At 54.6% G+C, this 15,976-nt stretch overlaps 3 long non-coding RNA genes across 6 annotated transcripts; 1 reads left to right on the forward strand and 2 right to left on the reverse strand.

The window, feature by feature from the left end:
• Window positions 1–1,082: 1,082 nt before the first annotated feature.
• Window positions 1,083–3,674, forward strand: LOC136292898 (uncharacterized). Of its 4 annotated transcripts, none has more exons than XR_010721981.1 (3): window positions 1,083–2,659; window positions 2,796–3,256; window positions 3,361–3,674. It is a non-coding gene; the product is annotated as an uncharacterized lncRNA (long non-coding RNA). The 4 variants fall into 4 exon arrangements; XR_010721982.1 differs by having other exon boundaries at window positions 1,084–2,659; window positions 2,856–3,256; XR_010721980.1 differs by lacking the exon at window positions 1,083–2,659 and having other exon boundaries at window positions 2,910–2,994; window positions 3,134–3,256.
• LOC136292899 (uncharacterized) lies at window positions 2,843–6,943 on the reverse strand. Its single transcript, XR_010721983.1, has 3 exons — window positions 6,531–6,943; window positions 4,825–5,471; window positions 2,843–2,927 (listed from the first exon to the last, which is right to left on the reverse strand). It is a non-coding gene; the product is annotated as an uncharacterized lncRNA (long non-coding RNA).
• Window positions 6,944–7,940: 997 nt separating this feature from the next.
• On the reverse strand, window positions 7,941–11,312 carry LOC136291873 (uncharacterized). Its single transcript, XR_010721796.1, has 4 exons — window positions 11,238–11,312; window positions 9,854–10,076; window positions 9,627–9,692; window positions 7,941–8,561 (listed from the first exon to the last, which is right to left on the reverse strand). It is a non-coding gene; the product is annotated as an uncharacterized lncRNA (long non-coding RNA).
• Between the last annotated feature and the right edge of the window lie 4,664 nt (window positions 11,313–15,976).

The raw sequence follows: 15,976 nt of genomic DNA on the forward strand, positions 1-15,976 counted from the left end.
CTTATTCCACACCCTGGGGCTTTATGCCTCCACTGGCCTCGCAACCGGTCTTTCAGCCCTAGCCCTACAACCTTTACTGAAGTAACAACAACTATCTAGCAAAAGAAAACAAAAATAAACCAAAATAATGTAATAAAGCGACGAAATTAATGAAACGGAGTAATAAAGAAAAAAATCATAATTATTTCGAATTAAAACAAAATAAAACATTAAAACTGAAAAAAATGCAGCTTTATTTTTGATATCTTAAGCGTTACTTTGTATCCAGAAACCACGGAAGCACTTCTCCCCTGGTAGCCCCAGCCGGTCTCCCCGCGCCGCACCAAGCCCCGCACCAGCCTCCGGCCGTCCGAGTCACGCAGGGCGCGGCGGAAAGAACCGGGCACGGCCGGCAGCGCTGCCCCAGGACACCGCCAGTCCCCACACGCTAGCACAGACAGACGCGGGAGTCGCGTGCGGGCTCACCGGCGCTCCCCTGACCGGAAGCCGCAAACATCCCGTCCTGGCGCAGCCGCGCTCCTCCGGCCGCGCTCCTCCGACCGCCCAGTCCCACCCGTCGCTCTCCGCGCCGCCGCCGAACTAGCGCCGAGACCCCTCAGGGCACGCTATTTATCCCCCAGGGCCGGGCCACCCCAGCCAATCACAACCTGAGGCAGCGGCGGCCGGGCCAGCCCAACCTATCACAGCGCAGTGTCGGCCCGCCAATCCCGGCCCGCCCGTTCCCGCCCCCCTCGGCTCCGCGACCCCCCGCTGTCCCCTCACGCCCCGCTCCCGCCATTCCGCCCGCTCCCCGCCGTCTCCCCGTTTCCCTGGGAGAACTCCCGGCCGGGACCTCAACGGGGAGCTCCCGCCGCCCTTCCCGGGTCCCGGCAGCACCTGCCGAGGCTGCGGCAGCGGAGGCACGGCTCCGCTCGTTCCCAAAGCCGGGGCGGCGGGAGGGACGCCTCAGGCGAACGGGGGACCGGGACCGGGCTGAGGGGCCGGGCCGCGACTGAGCGGGCTGATCTGGGCGGGACCGCGCCCGGATTGAAAGGGCGGCTGTGATTGGACGGGGCGGAGAAAGGCGGGCCGGGATTGGCGGGGCTTGGCAGCTGAGGCTGCAGCCAATGGGAGCGCGAGCGCTCAGGCGGGCGGAGCCAGGGGCGCTCGGGGGTCCGCGGTCGCCCGGGGTCCCGCTCCCGAGACCCCCGTCCCCTTCTCCGACCCTCCCTGTGCCCCGGTCCCGGCTGAAAGGCCCCTGCAGAGCCCCCACCGGAGCGCCCGTCGGCACTCGGGGCAGGGAGGGGCGTAGCCGGCAGCCCGGCCGGGAGCGGTTCCGAGTCGCCAAGGCGGACTCTGCGGTAGCAGCGCGGGCCAGGGAGCGGCGGCGACGTGGGGGGGAGGGGGGTCGGCGGCGGGGAGCGGGGGCGCGTGCAGAGCCCGCTGCCGGCTGTGGGCGCCTCTTTCCCCGCAGCGGTTCCGCTTCTGCGGGGACTTGGGCCGCCCCGACTGGGTGCTGGCCGAGATCAGCGCTGGGAGGATCAGCACCCTGGCCAAGATACTCAAGTGCCCGCCCCCCGCCTGCTGCGGGCCCGCTGCTCACCGCGGGGGGGGTCAAGCGCTTCAACACTACAATGGCATAATCAGCAACATTATTTAATCTCGTGTTCTTCATGCAAGCCTCAGCGTTAAGAACACTACCGGCCTCTTCTAGTAGTAATAATATGCGTATATTATGCATATGTTATTAGTATTAATATTTAGGTAAGAATTGTTAGTGTTAACACTGATAGTGAGTGTGTTAGCTGGTGTTTACCGTGGTGCTCTGCTCTCCCACAGTATGACAAGATCCCGAAGCTGCCCTTAGATGCAAAGTTAGGTGAGCACTGCTGTCCTTACCACGATCCCCTGATGGAGCCATGCTCCAGGCATGGGCAGCAGTGTGTCTGGGGATGCCTTTCCAAGGTGACAGAGCTCACCCCCCCTCCCGTCTGCAGAGTCGGGGGATTTGAAGGCGACCATTGCTGTCCTCGGCTTCATCCTCTCCAGCGCGGCCAAGCACTGGGTAGATGGTGAGTCTCTGTCAGGTGACCTGCAGCAGCTGGGACTGCCCAAAGGTTCCTCAGGCGTGCTGGGATGTTGCTGACAGTTCCCAGCCTTGCCTTCACATCCAGATGGAGGGCAGGCTGGCTGCTGTGCTGTCCTCTGTCACCTCCCTTCTGTCCATCAGTCCCTGGGGCCTCCCCAGGTGCTTTGGTGGAGTTTGGCAGCTTCAGGTCTGGTGTGAGCAGAGGGGTTCTTCTCTTGTCTCCCCTCAAGAGCAGAGCATGCCAGCGCCTTGTGCCATTCCTTTGAGGAGAAGCAGAGCCCCTTCCAGGACTGGCTCAGTGCCTGCAGCCTGAGGTGTGAGCGGGGTGTTGGGTCTTAACAGGAGTGTGGGGGTCAGTGTAAATCACCATGCTGGAGTGAACCGGGGTGCTGACACCATCCCACTCCCCACCGTACTGACCCAGCTGGGCTCAGTGTGCTGGCACGTGGATTACACCCTCAGCTCCAGCGACTTGCAGGAGGTCAATGAGCCCGTGGTGCACCTGACCTTCAGTGTGCGGGACAGAGTGTGAGAAAATGACAGCTGTCCCTGCAATGCTCTCGGCCAACAAGTTCCAGGTGCTGCTGGCAGGTGAGGCGCCCGGAGGGGTGGCAGCAGGGAGGATTCTGCAGGGGAAGGTGCTGTGGGAGGCACGCTGGGAAGGGGGATGCTGGAAGGGATGCTGCAATACCAGCAGCTCCCCCACATCTCCGTCCTCTCTCTGCAGTTCTGAAACAGCCCTGCCATTCCCTCCATCTGCCCCAGACCGCTCACCATTCATTTGCAGGCTTGGTTTGATAACCAGGATGCCATGGCAGGAACAAACAGAACTTTGAGATTACAGAAGATGGGATTAAACCTGTTTATGGGAAGAGGAGAGATTCAATCAACCCCCTACGAAAAAGATGCTGTAAAATGCATGAGCTGTTTGTATGATCTTTTAACCTAATTATTGTAGTAGAAACTATTAACCTTCCTGAAATGGTATACAAGCTTTTGGAAAACCTCAGTGAAATCAAATTCTGATCACTGAATCAGTCTTCCTGTGTCTCCTTCAATCGCCAGTAGCTGAAGGGCCAAGGAAGGGACGTGCTCGTGGGAGGAGGAAAGTGACTGCTGCTCCAGCCTTGCCTGAGGTGCCTCCAAGTGTCAGAAGAAGCTGCTGGACATCTGCTCGCAGGGCCAAAGGTGAGACTGGCAGTCCCTGTGGGGGCTGTGGGGAGCTCTCCCACAGCCCATGGGGCAGAGCCAGATATGCCCTCTGACTCCTCATTTCCCTCTTCCTTCTCCAGGTGCAGCCCCTGCCATGTGAGTGTCACCTGCTGCCACCTCCTGAGGGACATTTAAGGGGCCAAGAGGAGCTCAGGCAGGGCCTGGCCACAGACGGAGCTGCCCTGTACCTGTGCTCACGCTTCTTTGCTACTGTTGCACCCTGCCAGTGTGGGAGGGAGAAGCTGAGCCTGGTGGTGGGGCTTTTTATGGCCGGCCACAGGCATTTCAGGGGAAAAGGGTGAAAACCACATGCTGTGCTGGACTCTGACTCTTTCCTCTCCCTCTTCCCTTTCCGGCTGCGGATCCACTGCTTTTAGTTGACTAATAAAGTATTTTGCGTAGAAATCACCGTGCGTGCCTTTTCATGGGAAGGATAAATCCCTGTGCCCAGTCTCTTCCCCACAGGGGCTGAAGCAGACTTCCCCTCCACCTCATCCCCAAAAAATAAAGGTAAGCTCAGCCTCCCCAGTCCCAGGAGTGAGATACTGCTCAGAGGCAGACACTAAAAGAGCAACTACAACAAAGCCCCTGGGAGGAGGAAGGTCAGTGCAGTTACCTGGAAACAAGTTAAAAAAACAGGCTCCAGCTTGTTTTTACATAATCCTCTTGATTTTTTTGTGTTTCCTCTTCTGCAAGGGTGGTGCAAGGGACAGGCAGAGGGAGAAGGAAGGGAGTAGAGTGTGTTTCTACACTCACTGCTAGGCAAGATGAAGGCTGCAACACAGGAGTCACTGTGGAAGCTGCTGCTCCCCACACCTCTATGGCTGGAGCAGAACTTGTGCACACCAGCCTTTCTGCACCTTTGTCCACACTTAAAGAACTCAGAACTCGCTCAAGACCACCTACCCTGGCTGGGCAGTGGGCAGCTGTCCTCCTTCCCTGAGGAGCAGGGTTGTTCAAGCGCGTCTCTGCAACACTTGGGTGCAGGACATGGGGACACTGCTGTTCCCTGGAACTGCTGCCTTGCACAACGCTCGGGATGGGGAACAGCTCAGTCTGTGATTTGAGCTCACAGTGTTGGCCTGGGTGGCTGCAGGAGGACCAGGAGGTCAGAGAGCACACGAAGGCTGCAAAGGAAAGCCTCAGGCCCTGTGGCTCCAGCAGCAGGTGGCCCCACACAGCCAGATGCTACAGGAGGTCACAGCTGGGGGACAAAGCGCAGGGCTGAAGGGACTGATCTCCATCGCCACACGGACCCAGCCCTTCTGCAGGGACTCACAGCATCGCCTCCGTAACGGGGAGGGAGGCCTGGAGCCGGGCGGTGACTGTGCTGCCATGGGCCTCGTACAGCCAAACCACCAGAGCCTCAGCCCTGTCCTCGGCCTTTGGGGCAGCTCAGACAGACGAGACAGGCATCATCTCTCCAACACCAGTTGCTGTGCTCAGCTGAGCCTGGCCACCACTCGGTGTGGGTGAAAGAGCAAGCCCTGCCCAACAACAGCACCTCAGCCCCCTGCCCTCCCCTCGTCCACCCCAGCACCTGCCTGACAGTCTCCAGCACGATGGCGCGTGAGCTGACAGAAAAGGCACTCCAGGATGGGCACTGGGCACAGCTGGCTGGACCACATGGAGGGGGCAATTCAAACTGTGGGCTTGCTGAATCACACCAGCCTCCTGAACGGAACCTGCAGCACAAGAACCTCCCTCCAGTCAGCCTCTGTACACTGATGGGCAGCACGACGGAGAGGGATTAAAAAAGAACAGGGACAGCAAACAGGACACAAGGATCCCATGGGAAACAGTGGCACGGGGAGCACCACAAAGCCACAGAGAATAAGCATGAACACGAGGCGTGGAGAAAGATGGAGAAAAAGAGAGAGTGCCAAACACATGGCAAGGACAGAGGGATACAGAGACAAAGAGGGAAACAAGGACCCAGAGAGGAAATGACCACAGCACACCAGTGGGGAAAGACAGGCAAGATGCTTCTCACTCCAGCCACTACACAAGTGCAGCTTCCCTGGAATTTCATGCTCAGCATCTCTTCCAAGCTCAACAGGTGAACAAACAGGTACCGCAAACACCTCCTTTCTTTGGACAAACCCATTGGGAGAACCTGGAATCCAAGGATGGATCTTAACATGGCAGTCCCACTTGCTACTCTCCACCTTTTCTCCAGCTTAGTCCTGGGCTGGAAAACAAAAAACAACAAACACTTAAAAACCAATCTAGAGGTGTCTTGAGGATGCCCAGGCCTGGGAGAAAGAGAGGTCCCACTACGACCCTCTTGGCCTTTTCCCACTCTGAGGACCTGTGGAAATGCCCATACAGTTCCTAGGTGGACAGCCTGGGATGTTTTCTGCACACCAAATGCCACAGCCCTAAGCACCAGAAACCGGAAGATGGTCGGGATTGCAATTCACAGCCTCAGTGAAACCTGTGTGGGACAGCCAAATCAACAGTGTGCAGAGGAATTAAAAGTCACCATTTTTAAAAGTTAAAATATCCATGGAAGTTACTGGCTACTTAAAACAGTGTGCTTCATACAGCCTCCCATGCTTATGGATTTATCAAAAGAAGCAGCTTCAGGTTCCTTCCTTTTGGAGCCCAATTCCAAACAGGAAACTTCTCACATCTGCTCCTGAGAGAGACAAATGGAACTTCAGGAGCTCAGGAAAGCGACTCCCTCCCCTGAGTCACATCTCACCTGTCCGAGCACCCACAGAGCTTTTATACTACCTCTCTCTCAGCTTTCCACGTTCATTTAAATGTAAGAAGCCTGCAAGCTCTGCCCCAGCCGCATCTTCCCTGCGCCCCAGCACTGCCCCACCCGCTCAGGTGCTGCTCCCTTCTGCTGCGCTGCCCCTCGCCACGGGGCCGAGGTGGGAGAAACCGCAGGTTTTGTTTCCCAGGAAAGGCTCCGCCGGGCGGCCCCAGCCGGCCCCGCTGCTCCTCCCCGGCTCCGTGCCCGCGTCGGGACCGCCTTCGCCCCACGCAGCCCCGGCCGCCCGCTCCCGGCCCGGCTCCGCTCGGGGCCGCCCCCCGCGGCTGCCACCGCCGTCCTCGGGGCTTCTCCCGGGACCGGCCGTTCTCCGCTCCGCTTCAACCGCGCTGCGGCAGCTCCCGCCCTCCTCCATTGTCAGCACAGCCCTCACGGCCGCCACTGCCGCAGCCGGGGCCCGCGCCCGGCGCTCCCGAGCCGCTGCCGGCGGCCCCGCGGGGTGTTACCGGTCAGTCTCCCTTTCTTTACCTGAGTCCCAGCCAGGTTTTCCGGGCAGCTTTCAAGAAATGTGGCTGTAACTGCAGATCAAAAATGAAGTAATTGTGATAGCATAACTGGGGTGAGGAATGACTTTCTGGGTGTGAACAGAAAGCAGCCGCTGCTGCTGGTCGGGCCGGCCGCCGCCCGGCTCCAGCAGCGACAGCGAGTGCTCCCGCTCCGGGCACAGCGGCCCCCGACATCGCCTTCGAACCGCCGGCCGAGGAAGCGACAGGGAGGGCGGGCACCGGTCCGGGATCACCCCGAACTGCCCTCGGCTGAGTCCGGCTGCTGGCCGAAAGTCGGCGATTTTCGTCAAGCCTCGGCTATTTTCGGCTGCACTCGGTTACAATAGGTTGCGAGCAGCGTGCCAAGACTTCCGCCCTTCATCGCCGCCATACTGGTTGAGGCTGAAGCCACTTCCGGTCGAACCGTCATCTTCAGTGCGGGCACTCGCTGGGGTGCCCCCCCGCTGCTGGCACAGGCGCCTGGCTCAATGGACCGCCGGCAGCGGCGCGGTTGAGCCCCCATCCCGTGTCCGCACACCCGCAAACGCCGCGGAAAATCGCGCCCGGACGGCTCCGGGGTCCGGGTGGCGCGCGCAGGCAGCCGGCTGCCACGCGCCCGGGCTCCTTGCCTTTTTCCCTCCCTTTCGGCCCCGAGCTGCGGGCGGGCGGCAGCGCCGCCCCCGAGCTCACAATGCGGGGCTGCCACGCGCGTCGGGGACGGGCGGGGGGGACGGCTGCACTGCCGCTGTTTGCCCACAGGGTGGCAGCATTGCCGCACAGATCAGGCGGGACGGGCGGAGGGGGACAGCTGCAGTACCGCTGTTTGCCCACAGGGTGGCAGCATTGCCGCACAGATCAGGCGGGACGGGCGGGAGGGACAGCTGCAGTACCGCTGTTTGCCCACAGGGTGGCAGCATTGCCTCACAGATCATGAGGGACGGGCACGGGGGACAGCTGCACTACCGCTCTCTGCCCACAGGGTGGCAGCACTGCCGCGCGGCGGCGCGGAGCGGAGCCATAAACGAACGTGCCCAGGAATGCCCTGGCGAACAGCCTCCGGAATAAATGGCCCAAAAGACCCCCGAGCACACCTGCGAGAACCCTGCCAGCAACCAGACCGAAACAAAAAAGCCTTTCGTTCAGGCTCTATTTCAATATTTTTTATCTTTGTGATTCTGATATTCACATTCATCATTACAATTCATCTTTTATATTATGTACATTATACATCATGTATTATGTTTATTATACTATTATATTTATTATAGATATTAAATATAGAAAGTTATATATAAAATAATTTATTTATTATGTAATGTTATAAATAATAATACATTTCATTTAAATATGATTATGTACATTATAGATGTTTATATTATGTATATTAAATATATTTAGAAAACGTGTAGTAAGTAATAATATATTGTGTATTTTTTATTGATATTATTTTTCATATCCTATACTTTTTGTTATTTTTCTTTTTCATTATTTTTTTAATTCGTTTGTTTATATTTTAAACGATATTTTACACTAGATGAATTCATGAACCTAACACATCAGAAACACAATTAATTTGAATTAAATGAGCCTGGTTTTCTAAGGGGTAAAGTTTTAATCTTTATTTAGATAATATGGGCATATTTTCTCTATCTGTATGGGGTTTTTTTGGTGGGTTGCGGGGGAGTTTATTTTGGGTTTTTTTTTTTTTGTTCGCTTTGTTTTGGATTTCTTTGCTAATAAACAAGCAGGGTCGGAGAGTTCAAAATAAAACGTCTACTTTGTTTTTATTGCTCCCTCTGAAATACGCCTCGACAGCCTGGACAGCAGGCTGCTGCTGGTAACACTGTGCACGGGTAGGAGGAGACCTGGTCGGGGCTGGAAAGGAAAAAACGGCACCACGGTGGTCACAGCTTTCTCCCTTCAGGAGTTTTATGGAGCAGAAAATACAGAGCTTTTGCCAACTGCGCTCTCTATGACATCCCGACGTCCAGCGGGCACCGAGGTCATTTCTCATCTTTCTTGCCAACAGCCAAACCCCCAGGCGCCCGGGGGAAGAAAGAGTATGGGGAAAAAAAAAAAGGAACAAAGAAAACATGAAAAAATAAACCAAAACTATAGAAAATAATAAATAAAATTAAAATACCAAAAGAAAAAAATTTCAAAGTAACAAAAAAGTGGAAAAAAAATTTAAACAAAAAATTAAAATAAAAAACGAAAAGTAGTTTTAACAAGTAAATAAATAGCTAAAGAAAAAAAATAAAAATTAAAAAAAGGAAGAAAAAGTCTTTGAAAAACCACAAAACGCAACATGAAAAACCACAACAAAAGAGCACAAAAATACAAAAATAACAAAAAATAAAATACAAAATTAAATAAACACAGCTCTCACCTCCTGCCACTGCCTAAAAAAGCGCCATGGCTTTCCTCAATTATGCAGCAATAAGGGAAACAAACCCAGTGCCCCCCAGAACAGAAGGTTTTCTAGACAATTCCCACTTCTGCTTGGAAACAAATTCTATTGTAGTGGGAAGCTCATTTTGGACAAACATCCAAATGTGCCAAGGTAGGAAAGAACCAGCCCCTTGTGTCCAAGGAACAGCAGCTAGGCCTGGATTCAGGTTTTAATGGCATTTATGTAATTAAAAATGCAGTAAATTGAACTTTACAAAGAGACGAATCGTGGCAAATAAATACTTCAAAGTTTTCTTGGGAAATCACAGAATTTTGTGGAGATGGTGCTGGACAATTGCTGATTTACCAACATTAATTGGGTAAATTTCCTTAGAAATGTGCTCTACAAGGTACAAAAATTCCAATTAGGATGGAAAATTGGAATAAATAAATATTCCCTTACTAAAATCAGAGAGAAAATCAGAGTTATTCCTTCAATTAAAAGGAAGGAATAACATCCAAATCCAAGCCTGCCTGGAAAACAAGCTCAGGAATTTCTAACATTGAAAACTTTTGCAAGAGTCATGAAGTTGGTGAAAGTTCATGGAATGATGATTTAAAATCTGCTTCCTCTGCACTGATTTAAAGGGAAGTGGGAATTCAACAGGTCCAGTTACTCCCATCCAACCTTGGACTGGGATAAGGCCTTCCAGTGGCTTCACTTCCTACTGGCTCTCTCCTTTTCGCCAACTACCTGCAAGAGGAAAAGCAACAGGAATAAAGTCTCAAACAGGATGGCCTTGGTCCAGGCAGACTGAGGTGCAGCTCCCAGGGAGGGAGGCCAGGCTGTGCCTCGGGGAGCTCCGGGAATCTGGGATTGCCCGTGGGATTCAAGGGCTGGAAAAGCACACCCACCTGCCAGGTTCAGTGCTGGGACAGAGCAAGGCCGGGGCTCGGGGGCAGCAGTCAGAGCTGGGACTGCAGGAGAACACCCCAAACCCGGGTTAAACATCCGGCACGACACGCAGCACGCTCCGGGAGAAACTCGGGCGGGAGAAGCCCCGGGATGCTCCACGTTCCTTGCCCTTGGCAGCTGTGCCAGGGCCTCCCTCAGAATGCTGACCTCACCGTGCAGCTCCTACAAAACAGGAGAACTTATGGGAATCGCCCAGAATCCCTGGACTTCCAGTTATTAAGAACCACAGCTGCAGCGAAAGGTGTACAAACGCTACTGCAAACCAGCAGGGCTGAGGAGACGCAGGGATTTATTCCCGAGGGGACACAAGGATCCCTCAGCCAGCCAGGATTTCTCCCAGGCTCTTCCCACTGCTCTCTAAGGACACAAACAGCAGTTTTTCCCTCGAGTTCCCCTTTCCATCAATGCCAAGACTCGTGTTCTCCTCCAACCCCAGGTTCAGGAAGGAAAGTAGGAATATTATCACTGCACAGACTGTCCAGGAGGGTGTGACTGAGGCAGCAGCACCAGCTCCCACTCCCCTGCTGCTCTGGATTCCTGAGCAGCTCCTTTCCATCCTGCCCTTCCCAGCACCATTCCCTGGGTGCCATGTCCACAGACACCTTCTCCATGCCGCTTAAAACCCACAGACACCAACAGAAAGGAGATCAAAAATCAATTCACATGTTGCTAGTCAGAGAGAATGGGAGAGGCCTAAAAATCTGCATTTATTTTAGAACACTAGAGCAATTTCTTCATGACCCTGAATATCAGTGATGGGCAGATAAACACCTTCTTTAACTTACTACCTGCAAAAACATCAAGTTTCAAGTTTAGTAAAGATAAAATTTTGCTGCAAAAATAAAAGAGGTGGGATGTTGGTGTTAGTGCTTTAACCTTCGGACATTAGCGGCTATTTGTAAAACAAATTCATTATTGAAGCAGCTAACTTGAAAATAAGGGGTTTTTACAATAAAGTTGACCAAGAAAGAGTCTCAAAATTAAGATATAGGCTGCACAAATATTTAAGAAAAAAAAACTTGTCTTTCGTGCATATAACCTGCCAGCCTCTCATGTTTTCAGTCCTTACCATTATTTTTACCAAGGTGATGATTAAAACCTTGTCAAAAGCTCAAAAAAAAAAATTCCAGGACAAGGCAGGTGTTTTCCCAAGTACCCTCAGTGTGGAGCTGTGTCAGCCACAAGTGTTTGCTCCCGCAGCCCAGCCCGGAGCAGGCTCCAGCTGCTGCCCAGGGGGGTTACCAAGGGACTCACCTGTTTCAAGCTGCAAATGCAGGTGGCCTGCACTGGAGTGCCAATAAATGTGAAATGTGTGACTCTCACCTTGAATAGCGATCGATCTTCTCAGGGGAGCCCCTCACCCAGGATGGGGGGCTCTGCCACGGATTTCATCTCTCCGCATCTGAAACAGAGTCAGGACAAAAGTCAGAGTGCTGCAGGATACCTTGACAGCTCCACACATCTTGTGGCAATCTAGGAATACCCTCTACAGTCTAACCACACCCCACATCACAAATTTCAAGCCCCCAGGACTATTACCCTCGTACCCCTACACCCAGACTGAGCAGCAAGGCAGAGCAGCTCCGGGCCAAACACACACCAACACCCGTGACACAGCACAGGACAAACGAGGGGACGCAACAGGGACAGAAAACTCTGGGCAAGAAGAATGACCCTGAGGGTCCAGAGAACTCGGAATGAGATGACCGAGGTAAGATGGAAGGTGAGCTGGCCAGGCTCAGAGAACCCTGCAGGAACAAGATGCCATCGGGATGACTTATCCCAAGAGACGCAGAGATGGATGCCCGAGAATCCTACGGTCAGAATCCTCCACCTGTCTTTGCATTCTCACAAGACCTAACCCGCCGGAATGGATCAGGGCGGTGCACGGCTGTCAGTACAGCTCAGAACAAGACCTGAAAAGGCATCGGACTGGATGCTTGTGAAGAGAGATGGATTCTGATGAGTGTCCGAGCAGCTGAGACAAAGGCACCTGGCTGAGGAGCACAGAGATCAGAAATGCTAAGACTGACGCCAGGGGTTTTGACAGGCCCCTGAAAGGACTAAAGGAAAAGACAAGACACCAAACAGACAGAGTGCACAACAGACAAGTGACACAACACACACCAGGACTGCTCTGCCCTGCACACCTCAGCACTGACATGAAAAATGAGACTTTTCCTTCACGTAGCCTAAGGGGTCACATCTGGGACATCCCCAGCTCCAAACCCGACTCGAAAAATCCCTCCCGCTGACCCCTGCCCTGGTACCCCGCTTTCATCCCCTCTGTGGCTCCAAGCCCTCCACTTATCTCTCAAATGTCTGGGGAGGTGAATCCACGCTGGGCCCCAAAGAAGGCTGCCTCTCCCTCAGAAAAATTCCTCCCGTCACTGGGCTGCTGTCTCCTAGTCAGCTACGATAAAGAAAATCAAATATCAAAGCATAATCTTAGCTGCACATCAGCCAAAACCCAGCAGCTCTGCTACTCACCGTCTCTTAAGCAGCACCGGGTCCTCGGGCCCCGTGCGTGCGTCAGCTGAGCTCGGAGGCCGACGCTCGCAGCGCCAAAGCCTTAGAGGCGTTACTGGCACCGAGCCCACCCACCGTGGCCTCCATTAGGGCTGTGAGCATCCCCGGTTAGAGCAGGACAGGAACGCAGGGTGGACATCCCCGGTGAACCTCAACCCTGTGGACTCTGCCCCACCACTGTCACTTCCTGCCTGGCCCTAGCTTAGGGCTACTGCCTGCACCTCTCAGGACTTCTGGCCTTGTCTTGCGTTAGGATTGCTGCCGGCACCTGCTCTCAGGGAAACGGTGTTGGCAGCAGCGCTGTGAGGGCCGGGATGCCTGTACTCTGACTTGTATCCTAGGCTGTACCCCTGATTTTCACTGTGTGTTCTCTAGTCCTTGAGTCCTTTACCTCAGCCTCTGTGTGTATCACTGTAACCTCCCCCCTTCTGAACCCTGCTTCTTCAGAGCCCTAGACCTTGCAGCCGGGGACGCTCTGCACCATTAGGGTCCCAAGAGCTGTCCCGAACGCAGGACAGGTACATCCACAGTTGTTCCCTGCCTACCCTAAGAAACGTGGCCCTGAGACAGGGCAGAGGCTGACAGAGCCGAACTCTTTGCGGTGGCAAAAGGCACGAAGCCTTACCAACCGCCGCCTCGAGAGGGAATCAGGAGCACTTCCACCGGCTGCGGAGAGACAGGGAATCCCAGGGTGGGTGGGGCGGGAAACCCCCGTTATCCCCAGCCCTGTTGGATCCTGCTCCCCACTATCGCTTCCTGCCTGGCCCTAGCCTGACTGTGTCTGCACAGGTCAGAGCTTCTGGTGTGTTCCTGCACTAGGGCTGCTGCCTGCACCTGCTCTCAGGGGAAGTGTGCTGGTAGCAGTGCTGTGAGGGCCGCTACACCTGTACTCTGACTTGTATCCTAGCCTGCTCCCCTGAGTTTCACCGTGTGTCCTCTAGTCCTCGAGTCCTTTACCTCAGCCTCTGTGTGTGTGGCTACACCTCCCCCCTTCTAAACCCAACTTCTTTAGAGCCCTGCACCTCGCAGCCAGGCCTTCTGGCATTGTCCTGCATAAGGGCTCCTGCCTGTACCTGCACTCAGGGAAACGGGCATGTCTTTAGGGCTACTCCTTCGGGTCTGGGGTAGGGGTGGGGTCGGGCTGGTACACCTGTACTCTCAATTGGCACATCTTGGACATCCCTATCTCCACACCTGACTCAAAAACCCCTCCTGACAAGTCCTGACCCAGCACTCCACTTTCATCCCCTCTGTGGCTCTGAACCCTCCACTTATCTCTTGGACGTCTGGGGATGAGAATCCACGCCGGGTGCCAAAGAAGGCCGCCTCTCCCTCAGGGAAACTCCTGCTGTCGCCGGGCTGTTGTCTCTTAGTCAGCTACAACAAAGAAAACCAAACATGAATGCGTGATCTTAGCAGCCCATCACCCAAAACCCGACAATTCTGCTACTCACCGTCTCCTAAGCTTGCCTGTGTCCTCGGCCCCGCGCTTCAGCTGCGCTCAGAGGCCAACGCCGGCGTCGCAGGGTCTGCCTGGGTAAAGAGCAGACAAGGTGACGTGGCAGCGCTGGAACTTGAGGGGACCCTCCCTCCTTCTCCTCCCTGACTCACCTCAACTCCTCGGCCGTTATCCAAGCCTACCTGGATGGGGCCTTCACAAGGAGAAGATCAAGGCTCCATCACAGACTCCTGGAATGCTCCCGGAGGGCTCACGGGTGAGGTGACGCGGGTCTGTCGTCCCGTTGGTGAGAGGGGAGCTCGGCCTCCTGCGAGTGGACTCCCTAAAACGCACAATAACGGAGGCTTAGAGTTGCACCAGCGAGTGAGGCTTGAACAATAGCAACGGCTTCTGTCCACCCGTCACTGCTCACCTCGCCCACGTCAGCTTGACTGCTGAGATCCGGCTTCACCACCTAAAAACAAAGACAAAGAACAGAGCTGTAACACAGCCATCATTTACACCTCCCCTGCAAACAGAAACAGGGACTGACCTTCTCAGGGGAGCCCCCTCACCCAGGATGGGGGGCTCTGCCACAGATTTCATCTCTCTGCATCTGAAACAGAGTCAGGACAAAAGTCAGAGTGCTGCAGGATACCTTGACAGCTCCAGACATCTTGTGGCAATCTAGGAATACCCTCTACAGTCTAACCACACCCCACATCACAAATTTCAAGCCCCCAGGACTATTACCCTCGTACCCCTACACCCAGACTGAGCAGCAAGGCAGAGCAGCTCCGGGCCAAACACACACCAACACCCGTGACACAGCACAGGACAAACGAGGGGACGCAACAGGGACAGAAAACTCTGGCAAGAAGAATGACCCTGAGGGTCCAGAGAACTCGGAATGAGATGACCGAGGTAAGATGGAAGGTGAGCTGGCCAGGCTCAGAGAACCCTGCAGGAACAAGATGCCATCGGGATGACTTATCCCAAGAGACGCAGAGATGGATGCCCGAGAATCCTACGGTCAGAATCCTCCACCTGTCTTTGCATTCTCACAAGACCTAACCCGCCGGAATGGATCAGGGCGGTGCACGGCTGTCAGTACAGCTCAGAACAAGACCTGAAAAGGCATCGGACTGGATGCTTGTGAAGAGAGATGGATTCTGATGAGTGTCCGAGCAGCTGAGACAAAGGCACCTGGCTGAGGAGCACAGAGATCAGAAATGCTAAGACTGATGCCAGGGGTTTGGACAGGCCCCTGAAAGGACTAAAGGAAAAGACAAGACACCAAACAGACAGAGTGCACAACAGACAAGTGACACAACACACACCAGGACTGCTCTGCCCTGCACACCTCAGCACTGACATGAAAAATGAGACTTTTCCTTCACGTAGCCTAAGGGGTCACATCTGGGACATCCCCAGCTCCAAACCCGACTCAAAAAAATCCCTCCCGCTGACCCCTGCCCTGGTACCCCGCTTTCATCCCCTCTGTGGCTCCAAGCCCTCCACTTATCTCTCAAATGTCTGGGGAGGTGAATCCACGCTGGGCCCCAAAGAAGGCCGCCTCTCCCTCAGAAAAATTCCTCCCGTCACTGGGCTGCTGTCTCCTAGTCAGCTACGATAAAGAAAATCAAATATCAAAGCATAATCTTAGCTGCACATCAGCCAAAACCCAGCAGCTCTGCTACTCACCGTCTCTTAAGCAGCACCGGGTCCTCGGGCCCCGTGCGTGCGTCAGCTGAGCTCGGAGGCCGACGCTCGCAGCGCCAAAGCCTTAGAGGCGTTACTGGCACCGAGCCCACCCACCGTGGCCTCCATTAGGGCTGTGAGCATCCCCGGTTAGAGCAGGACAGGAACGCAGGGTGGACATCCCCGGTGAACCTCAACCCTGTGGACTCTGCCCCACCACGGTCACTTCCTGCCTGGCCCTAGCTTAGGGCTACTGCCTGCACCTCTCAGGACTTCTGGCCTTGTCTTGCGTTAGGATTGCTGCCGGCACCTGCTCTCAGGGAAACGGTGTTGGCAGCAGCGCTGTGAGGGCCGGGATGCCTGTACTCTGACTTGTATCCTAGGCTGTACCCCT

The sequence above is a fragment of the Chamaea fasciata genome, unplaced genomic scaffold (assembly GCF_029207755.1).
Source record: "Chamaea fasciata isolate MVZ Bird 193981 ecotype frontalis unplaced genomic scaffold, bChaFas1.0.hap1 SCAF_7, whole genome shotgun sequence".
Lineage (NCBI taxonomy): Eukaryota > Metazoa > Chordata > Aves > Passeriformes > Sylviidae > Chamaea > Chamaea fasciata.